An 11,406-nucleotide genomic window follows, 5' to 3' on the forward strand; every position below is an offset into this window, starting at 1 on the left:
TCGATATCAGGGCCAGAATCCCCATGGAACTCATGTTCCAGAACCCTAGAGAGTCCACCTCTAAAGGTTAAATTCTGGCAAAACCATTTGCAGATATGAAAAATTGTATAACGTACTGTCCGTGTGTTGTGTTTTCATACTCCCAAAAAATACAATATTTCTGAATGACTCACTATGATACAAATGGCTCATCGCAACATTGCAGCTGTAGAAGATTGAAGGCGATATTCTGGCAGGCTCCTTGACAAACGACTGGCGTTAAAATGAAAACGGATAGAACTGGGTTAGCGTAAGGAAGTCTTTTCACTCCCGATGATGAACGGGCCTGAACTCAGTATCAGCATATTTTGCTTGAAACCTTAAATCGTGCAATAACAGCGCGAGTATTTTTCATTTCCAAAACGAACAAATCCAAGCCCGCGCTGTTTTTACTGTCTCTATTTTTGCAGACTTAAGGACTAGCACATCCGCATGGCAGCTGGATTGAACGTAGCCTATGCTACATGAATCAACTTCGAATCACGGACCAAGGTAAATATTTCTCCTTTTCCTTTCGGCCGTCACTAAGCCTGTGCCGTTTTGTAAATTATGTCGTTCGAAAGTTAAGCGGGAGAAAGACTACAGCTGGAGTGGATCTGGGGCGTCCTGTTTCAGTTCCCCTCGTCCGGCTAATCTTGTGTTTAGCCGACGAACACTTCAAATGGGCAGTTTAAACCCGACGGGATTAATGAAAGCTCCATCTTAGCTTGGACGGCTCACGGAATATCCACACTTCCATAGCACAGAGCAGCCAGTGCATCGCAGGGTTACCGTCTCTGGCTGAAAGCCATATTTGTAGTCTTTGGCTGGTAACTCACAGACTACGCATGCAAACTACAAACGACAGACCGCAACAACATGGCCGCTGAACCTATAGAGACCTGGTTGGAAAGTATGGGAGAGACAGTAGAGCAGAAAGGATGAGTCATGACAGTAAGGCAAGTCAAACTCTGGCTCTCTGCTCCATCTTTCTCACCACTGGCGATCTGTTCTTTGTTGTATTGCAGTGAACTACATGACATCTCTAAACCGTTGCAAGGTTATCCGTCTTCTCTTGCGATGTTCGCGGCAGGCTTATCCAGCCAGAGGACAGAAAATTCCGTGTCGCTGTGATGTCATAACGAGGCGCGTCTCGCCCCGCGAAGCCGGGGCGTCCGGGGAAAGAAGGAGTGAAGCCGACGCCCCGCTTTTATTTTGGAGCAGAACGGCCTCTTCATCCCAACAAAAGCCGGGCCTGAAATCACTGTCGAGCCTGACCAGTGGAAGTGCCTCCCCCGCTCGCCTGTGGAGGAGGTCAAAGGTCATCCGTTTGCTTTGCTAGAGCCACGTCTGTCAAAGGTACCCCTCCGCGCCCCCCCCCCCCCACCGTACCCATTGTCACACCAACAGGACAAACAGCCCGCCCCTCCCTTGACGAGACTCTGAGAACTGAGAGGAAGTGGGCCGTCCAAAACAGGAACTGGCAAAAGTGTAGAATTACACCCGCCCTCTTCACAGCCATACGATCTTAATCTCTGCACAAACCAACGGTGGGCGGGGAAGGCCCGTATTGGTTTGCGGGTTGCATACCAAAATCCTGCTCTTAATTATTTAATCGACCTAATCCTTTATGCGATACGACATTTCATATATTTGCGTAAAGGATTACGGATGAGGACTGCTCTTCTGACCCCGTACGAACCGTTTTGCTGCGGTGTAATTATATGGGTGTACCCGTGTCGGCGCACACAGCCGATCAGGTAACCGAACAAAGGTAACCGGTAGCAACAGAAACATGCATACAAACATGCGTACATACAGGACATGCACCGGCTCACTCACACCGTTCCGGGTGATTCCGGCGCTGGCGGTAGCGGGTTCTGAGTTAGCGGACGCAGCGAATAGCGGCGCTCGGAGGGAGACGCTCCACTCCGCGGTGGGCGGGGCCGAGCCGCCGCTCGCGCGCGGGAGCGCTCTCCGCGCGGTCGCCAGCGGTACGTTACCGCGCGGCGCGGCCAGGCGGATATAGGTCAGGCCGGATGACGGGAGGCGGCGAAGCGAGACGGAGGGGAGCGGACGGGGGAAGGAGGGAGAGGAGGGGGGAGCGGATTAAGAGCGCTCGACTGACCGAGCAAACCGGCATTAGCGTCAGTCAGGCCCTGCCAGACACACACAGCCTCACTCAGCACTTCCTCCCCCCCACCCCCACTCCCACCCAACCCCCCACACGCACACACACGCTCCCCTGCAGTTAAATATCAGTTTCCAGTCACACAAAACAAGTTTTTTTTTCCCCCCCTCCTTTGCGCGCTGTCCTCATAACTCAACTCCCAAAACGAGCTCAGGGAATATTATTCCAGCTTGTGTAAGACGAAGAATTCTGTGTGGAAAAAGCCTTTCTTTCATCACAAAGGCCTGCTATGTGGAGCTGAGGTGTGGAGGAGGAACGATAAGCTGAAGATCAGAAGGGGGGGGTCATCGTATTTATTTACCTGTCGGTCGCAGGCACATTAGCTCATACTTTGTAATGAGGTAGCTGTAGCTTATTCTTCTGCCTAGTTGGCTTTGCAGATGTTAGACCAGAATAGTGTTCATTGTTTTGTACAAAATAAGTAATTGTACCTTACTGAACCCGTGTTCAGCAGTTGTCTACGACCATGAAATGCACTTTTTTGTGCGTCGCTTTGGATAAAAGCGTCTGCCAAATGAATGTAATGTAATGTAATGTAATGCAACGCAGAGGGATCCAGGCTGGCTTTTTTGAAGTCCGGCAGGGGGGCGGAAGCGATTAAGTTGAACGGAGCCAGCGATAGCCGACCGACGGTCACGTGGGGGGCGGGATTCCGGAGACCGACGGGCCGCACCTCCGCGCGTTCCTCCCCGCGTTCCTCCCCGCGGGGGACTGAGGGCGGCCCGGGAACGCCTCACCCCGAGGCCGCAGCGTCGCCGCCCGTAAATCGCCGGGTCGGACCAGCGAGCGCCGAAGAGCTCGCCCGCGACTCCTGAGGCTAAGTGAATTATAATCGTAAGAACGGGAGGGGAAATCGATACGGGGCTCGGAGGCCCCAGTGTGATGTGCTGACAGGGGGCCAAGCTCAGGGGGAACAGCAACTGTGGGGTGAGCAAACCCTGCACTCACTCTGTATGTCCTTGCAGACACAAACTAAACTCCCAATGGGAAAGTGCGTTGGTAGGCCCATTTCCCAGTCATTTATAAATCTGCTTTGCATTGAAACCCGATGCATCGCTTTCTCTCCCTCTCTCTTCATCTCTCTGCTCCCTTTCTCTCCCTCTCTCTCCCTCTCTCTGCTCCCCCTCTCAGAGCTTTGCATCTGGAGCCTGAAGTGGCTTTGGCACTCCTGACATTTGGCAATGGGCAATGGGTGAGATAGACCAAATTAGCCATCCATCACCAGTGCCCCCCCCCCCCCCCGCCCCCGCCCCAAGACTATTCCTCCAGCAGCCCCACGCCTAACCCCCCACCCCCACCCCCATGAGCTTGAAGGCTTAAAATACAGGGATCCCCCAGATTAAATTAAGCATGATCCCACACTGAGCATGGTGGCTAATTAGGAACACACCAGGAGACGCAGCGAGGTTAATTATGAAACCGACGAATTCGAGTAATTATATCTCTCCAGCGTCTCTCGTGGGACAATGCTAAAGGCTCAGCTTCACTTCAGAGGCACACACGTGCCATTAGCTTCTCTCTTTATTTTACTGCTCTTCAGTTACTGCTCATGAATCATGACTTCAGTTTTAAGGTGAACCTAATCTAGGCTAAAAATAGCAAGGCTTGGATGAACAACAGCTTTAAAATATAAATGATCCCTGTCTATTTGTGTCTTTTTTTTACATTTTGCTTTAGGGTATCAGTTTTGTGTGTGTGTGTGTTCCAAATGCCTGTTTTCAAAGCAATGCATGCTTTGTGAGTCATGTACCATCATTTTATGATAGCCGAGATCCAACATAATTTCTTACACAGTTAGTGCTTCAGACAAAATAACATATTCACTCAACCAAAAGTAAACATCCAGACAACTTAGGTGAAGGCTTCACTCATCAGTCTACCATTAGCATCAAACTAGTTTGGGTAATAATTTTTAAAAAGTAGGTAAAAGCCTTCTGACCTACTGCCCCAATTTCTGGTGCTCAAAATATTATTTTTCAGTCAGCAATCAGTTTCACCTCAGAACATTTCATTAAATTAACCCACTGAAGTTTGCCTGAAAGAATAGTCACACAAGCAAGTATGTGTTCATGAAATCTGTGAATACAGCTTTTATTCAGTAGTTTTTGTATAATAACAGGATAGTCTTTGGAATTTTAATTGTGCATACATACACAAACATACATTTAAAAAAAACACATAAAGTTACTCCTGAGAGACAGATGCAATCTAACAACATTATGTGGCCATTACTTGCGTAAAGTTCTTTCATTTTTTTTGGTCAAACTGGTTTTGAAGCAAAGTTGATTTAAGCTTTCTTTTTTGGCCTATAATGACATTATTTTATTTTTTGCACAGACTGTGTTGAACTTTTACTATTATTTTACTTTGAAGCAGAAATTAGAGATATGTGCACATTTGTGTTTGTTACATGCAATGTTGCTATCCATTTTAGTGACTCTCACCCTTGTGATGTTGAGTACAGAAATTTTATGTAGTATTTACAGAATATCACAAGATTGGCAATCACTGCAATGCATTGGCTTTCGCCTTTGGAAATGTAGGGGATAGTTTTGTTGGCTTCCACAAATAAATGACGCTACTTCATAATTGTATAACCAATAATACTACTACTGGTCGTGGGGGTTGTTGTTGTTATGGGTGTTTGTTTTAAGTGTCCTTGCTGGTAGTGTTTTTATTTGATTTGTTACCCTTGTTGTTGTTGTAATGGTGTAGCGCTCGAGTCACTGAACAGCCAGGCCAGAGAAGCGGCCCTTTCAGCGGGCAAACGCGGGAAGCGGTCCGCAGTTGGGACCCATGTGTCTTGAGGTGGTGAAGGGGGGTGAAGAGGTCCTCCGGGAGCTCCCTGCTCCAGATACGTCACATTTCGACCGGCGCCGAGCGCTCTCTCTCTCGAGGGGCGTAAAATCGACTTTCCCAACCGAACCGTGAAAAGCCACGAAGGCGGCGGAGCACGGAGTCACAGAAACCTGCGCTCAGCGCAGAGCTTTGCAGAGAGGAGACTGGGTTCTGCGTTGGGCTCTGCGCTGGGTTCTGAGGCGAACGGGCCCAGACGTCCTCATTAGAGGCTTTACCACCATGGTCCACTGGACCGGGAACTGGAGACCAGGAACCACAGCCGGGAAGACCGGGCCCCAGAGGCCACGCTAAATCCCTGAGATTAGCACATTTCCCATTCAGGAAGACGAAGAACACGGAGGCTTCACTGCAATAGGGGGGGCGACATAGCACACGGGGTAAGACCGCTTGTCTGGCAGTCGGAGGGTTGCCGGTTCAAACCCCGCCCTGGGCATGTCGAAGTGTCCTTGAGCAAGACACCTAACCCCTAATCCCCAACTGCTCTGGCGAATGAGAGGCATCAATTGTAAAGCGCTTTGGATAAAAGCGCTATATAAATGCAGTCCATTTACCAATAGAAACTTCTTGCTATTTCACCAGCTAGCTAACTAACTCACTACCGGCAGAAAGAAAATGTGCCTCAACTCTGTAATTCTGTTCAAAATGTTGAACATGGGGACTGCTGAGAGGCATGTGCAGCTGAAGCATTTGCTTTCAGTACAGTGACAGGGCCCGTGGTTCAGACTGAAACTGGGACGCTGACAGTTGGTGGTCGGTAGGCCTGTGGGGCTGTGGGAGGGGTGTTTCACGTTGGCAGGGGGTTTCATCAGCTGTGATCAGTGTGCCTCCCTCCAGGAGAGTAACTGGAAGTGTCGCCAAAATGGGCTCGTTCAAATAGAGGATACGAAGCAAGGGTGCCTGTGGCTACTTAACAAAGTAACTGCAAATACACTGCACAGCAACTGTATAGCAACACACATTGGCTACGCTGTTCACAAGAGCACCATTCAGCAGTTTGGTTTTTTCAGAGTGTAAATTGTAAAATTGTTGTACCCTTGAGAAAGGTAGTTAACCTGCATTGCCTCAGTATATATCCTGCTGTATAAATGGATGCAATGTAAATGCTATGTAAAAAGTAGTGTATGTAACTCTGGATATGAGCATTTGCTAAATGCCTGTAATGTAATGTAAAATTAAAATGACACAGGGAACACAAACTATTTTTGGCTGATGTCCTGGCTGACAATTTTAGAGGATGTGTGTGCTAGCATGAGACCTGGGCCCGACCGAGAAAGAACATTGTCTCTCCTGCGATAATTTTCAGAATTTGTGGTGGTTTCCACAGAAATATAATACAGCGTAACAAAACGTTGAGTTACACCTGTCAAATTTACACAGTGTGCAGTAATGTTGCTTTATATTAAGCTTTGGTAAGTGTTAAAAGCAGCATTTTTACAAGCCACTTGTTTAAGCCTACATGTTTTCAGCAAAACATATGAGATCAACCATGTTGTATAATCACAAATTGTCATTGGGCAATGTCTGCATTGCTGTATAGCACAAAGGATTGCAAGAATTTCCCTGAAACAGACACAAAAGAGGAAATGGAACAGAATGAACTAGATTACAACAGTAAGGTCACAACATTTCCAAATCCTTGAAAATAATCTCCAAGAAAATAAAGGAGGAAGACAGGTTGATATGCCTGACAGGATATTGCATACTTGTGCTCCAGAATCAGGGCCGACGCAAAATTAGCTGCAGATGCTGAAACAATTTCTGCTATCAGTTTTTTAGCCGCATAACTGTTTCTGTTTCCATTTTTTTTCTCCTTAAAATCTTGGCGGAACTCTTCCGATAATCTGCTGCATCGCAAACCAAAACGGCAAAAAATCCCCTCTGCAAAATATTAATTCCTTATGTCCAATGAAACATCTGTTATTTATGTCTTTATGATTTAAAAAGTGGGGGATGTTAAGTGGAAAGTCCAACAAAAGCGCTCGTGTTCTGTTCAGTGATGTGCATCAAACCCTGATCTCCCCAGTGCCTCTAGTGGAGAGCAGCTCTGCAGGATGCTGCATGATTGGCTATTGCAATGCCCTGGGCTCTCATGACGAGGCTCATATTTTAATGTTTTTGTGCAGATGTAAACAAGATGACGACACGTAACAATGTAGCCCGTTTGCAACCGAACGCATAAGAGGTAAACGGGCGAGCCACAAGAGTCCGCTGTTTTTCATTGGAGCACTTCATGTTTATTATGTTGCTTTTACTATTTCCAAAACCACTTTCAGTTCAAGCATAACTTCTTAGACTCCCCTGCAGTTTTTCTTTGCCAGTGGACCGCCACTGATTATTTTATCTGGATTTAATCGCCAAGCTGATGACCCCATCAAGAAAAACTTCCACAGCTTACATTCTTACATGCTGTCAGTTTATACGGATGGATATTTACTGAATAAACTCAGCACTTTTTCTCAGAGTTATGCCTGGAACCTGTCCAGTTTCACGATAAACCTCCACACAGCCATCCAGGTTCCGCCCACATAATGGAATGTCAGTGAGCTTTTCTTCAGAAACAGATGTAAGTGCAACAAATCACCTGTTTGAAATTAGCTGTAAAAATGTACTTCAATACTTCTCATATTGCAAATTTGAAAGGCTCAGACGTTTGCATTACATTTATTTGGCAGAGGCTTTTATCCAAAGCAACGCACAAAATGTGCATTTCATGGTCATGGACAACTACAAAACACAGGTTCAATAAGATACAATACTTATTTTGTACAGCTATTTCTAGCCAAGAACACAGTTTAGTTCACACAGTGAACACTATTCTGACCTAACCTCTGCAAAGGCAGAACAACAAGCTCCAGTATTAGGACAAGTTTAGTTTTCCATAAAACGTTATGCCATCGATTAACTCTTAATTGTGCATATTGTTTTGAAAACCAGGTTGACTGACATTTCCTTCATTTACATCTCAATTAATTTCAACTGAATTTATATAGCCATTTTCTTTTCACAAAGCCACTGCTGGAAATGAGGAAACTAGGAAAATTGGGAGAACCCAAAAAAACCAGCAAGTGGGGTAAAAAGAAACTCCCCAGCAAGAAGAAAAATGTCCGGGAAGAAATCTCAGGAGGAACCGGGATATAGGTGGAAGGTCCATCCTGGCTGACCAGCCCAGTGCCAGTGGTTAAAGTTAGGCTAAATGGTAATAAGGAAGAAATGTGGAATCTATCTGAGCAAGTGATCTGTGTGGTTGGTCTGACGTATTAGCTGGAAAAAGGAAAAACAAATAAGCGTATATTAATATGGAGGTGTGGCGAATAAGGCGGTGCACCTAGGCCTCCAGATGACATCACGACGTGGGCTTGAACCAGGAGAGGGCCTGTGAGCTCAAGCCAAAGCCTCAGAAGCTACTTTAACGCCACCCACAGCGCCTCAACAATTTTTCTGAAGCTCTGTCAGATCATTAATAATAATAATAATATCAAGGAGGAAACATTAATATGGGTCACAATGAGACCTGCAAGAAGTAAAAGGGCTGCAGGGTACACCAAAAGCTTCCATTTCATAATGCAGTACAAGCCAATGCGGGATTGTCTTTACAAATACTTCAAACAGTCTGCCAGTAGCCACTGAACCCCACTTCTCAGACTACACCCGGTGAGCAGAAACTCGAATCTGGACAGAATCTAGACGTGTAGAGGGGTGGAAATCTAGGGTAAATCCAGGTGAAACCGGAGTGAAATTGGAGCCAACCTCAGCTAACCTGGTCTGTTTATGTCAAAACATCTCTCAACCTAGATTTCCACCCGCCCAGACATCTAGTTTCTGTCTAGATTCGGGCTTGTGCTCGCTGGGCAGTGTTACAGGGAAACATTACTACGACAGCCAAACATTTCCTCAGCATTTGCGCAGGACAGATGCATGAGATCTGGGATTATATCATCAGCCATTAATGTGTCATTTATAAGAACCTTCTTTGTGATTTTTTTTTAAGGTAGCCTTGGATTGGATAACTCTCACTGAAACAGATATTCCTACATGGATTCTGAACCTGTCTACACTCATGCATTTGCTTATTAACACGTTTCCATCTGTTTCACTGCCAGACAGGCTAATCTCTCTTTAGGGCACAACATAAAGACACAGGAATCTATTTCTGAAAATAAAATGCAGTGTGCTGTTGACTGCATGATTTACATCCATATTAGATTAATAGGTTACAGGTCTCATTAAATGCACAATGTAAATGCTTACTTTATTTGCTTTAATATTTTTGTTAAATGAATATGTATTTTTAACTTCCCTCGCTGATAGCGAACACATTTTACCTTTTCTGAAACAAAATGGGTCCAATTTGCGTACGCTGGGAATAACACGAATAGCCTAGTTTCGTTCGTTCGTCGCGGTCGCCGTCCGCCGTCCGCGGCGTCCCGTGACCGCATTCTTCAGCCCCATCCCGCGAGCCTCAGCTCCACGCGAGGGGGCAGTTGCAGGTCACGCATTCCTCCATATCCTCTCCCCCGCGCCCGCGTGTTTGCGGACGGTGTCGCCTATCACTGAGAAACGAATAATTCCTTAAATTCCTCCGTCTTATCCTTCCGAAAGATTACTCGCCTCATATTTCATTTCAGATTTTTTTTTTTTTCTTTTTTAACAAACTCGGGCCGTCCTGTTTCGGGCTTTCTGAAATATGACAAATACAGTGATGTCCATAACGTTTGGGACAAAGACTTATTTTTTCTTGATTTGGCTCTGTGCTCCATAATTTTAGATTTGTAAGCGAACAACTCACATGTGGTTCAAGTGCACATTGTCAGCTTTTACTAAAGGGTATTTTTCTACACTTTTGTTTCACCATGTAGAAATGACATGTCATACATATTAATGTTATGTAAATTAAAGTAGTCATGTTTAATACTTTGTCGCATATCCTTTGCATGCAATGGCTGCTTGAAGTCTGTGACCCATAGACATCACCAGGTGCTGAGTATTCACTGAGTATTTATACTTCTCGGCAGTACTGAATCAAGCCCTTGGTTTCATATGTTTAATGACCAATTCCAGGAAAGTGTGGACTGGTGAGTCCTCACTTTGTGGTTAAGGGCCAATTTCCACTGAGAACAATAAATGTAAGTGCACCTAAAAAATTCATTTAATGAGTACTTATCTACAACAAAGAACATTCTGTGGGGAGAGATGCTCTCCCAATGTTTGAAACAGGCAAAACTGTCCTCTTCAAGAATAATGGGATTTTATTTCTGTGGGATTATGCTTGAAGATGTTATTCAAACATTTCCTAGAGAAATGTGTTCTCTGTAATGTCCAGCTGACTCCTCTACCCATGGTTGTACAAATCAATCAATGCACACACACTATCCTGCAGACAGTGTTTGGTTAGGGTGTGTTATGTTTTTAGAGATGTGTTCTTAAAATCAACATATATCATTATAGCTCATTTTACTTATCAGTTCACAGGAACTTAAAAAAAAAATTATAGTAATTGGTTTATATTGTTATTGCCTATTGACTATGGACGAAAGTTATGGAAACCAAACATAATGGATAAAAGACAAAGTCCTATTCGTTTGCTTCCTCTTCAAGGATGCATACTGTATTGCCCCTACGGATTAGCGCGTGTAGCATGGAGATTCCCAGTTGAACGTTTCGTCACAGGAAATATAATTTATCGCGCCATTAGAGAAATCCCAGCGGTTAAGGACGAAAAGTCAGATGGCGGCCTGCGAGCGCTGAGGTCGCGTTATTAATGTGAGACAAGCAGAATCACGCAGGACGTTCGCGAGAGGAAAGGAACAGGATATCGATTTTGAAAGCCGATCTTTATTTCTCTGCTGACAGCGGAAAATTGAATCGGGGAAGCGGATTAAAAATAAAGACTGTCGTCTGCATCGCTTTGGTGTTGTCCTGATGTTCGAACTCCGTGCTCTGCTGGGGTCAGACAGAGAGCGGGAGCTTGTGCAGGGATCTTGTGAATGTATGTGCGCGAGACTTAGAACCTCATTCTGGGAGAAATGAACCGGTATCGGGCTGCTCTAACCGCACAGGGCACCGAGGCAGCGGGGCTGATGTTTTCTACGCCGCTCTCAAGTGACGGACCAATCACAGACAAACGGCAAACCACCAATCCAGTAATGTGGCAGAAAGACACCAGTGAACCGTAGGAGGATGCAATAGCCACCCCTGGCTCTGTTCTGCACCACCTGCACGCGACAAAACACCCTGCCAGGTTCCAGAACATTCCTTTATGAAACAGTGAGCATGAAATGTACAGTGACCGAGGATTTTGAGGGTGTGTGTGTGTGTGCGTGTGTGTGGGTGCGTGTGTG

The sequence above is a fragment of the Anguilla rostrata genome, chromosome 17, assembly GCF_018555375.3.
Source record: "Anguilla rostrata isolate EN2019 chromosome 17, ASM1855537v3, whole genome shotgun sequence".
NCBI lineage: Eukaryota > Metazoa > Chordata > Actinopteri > Anguilliformes > Anguillidae > Anguilla > Anguilla rostrata.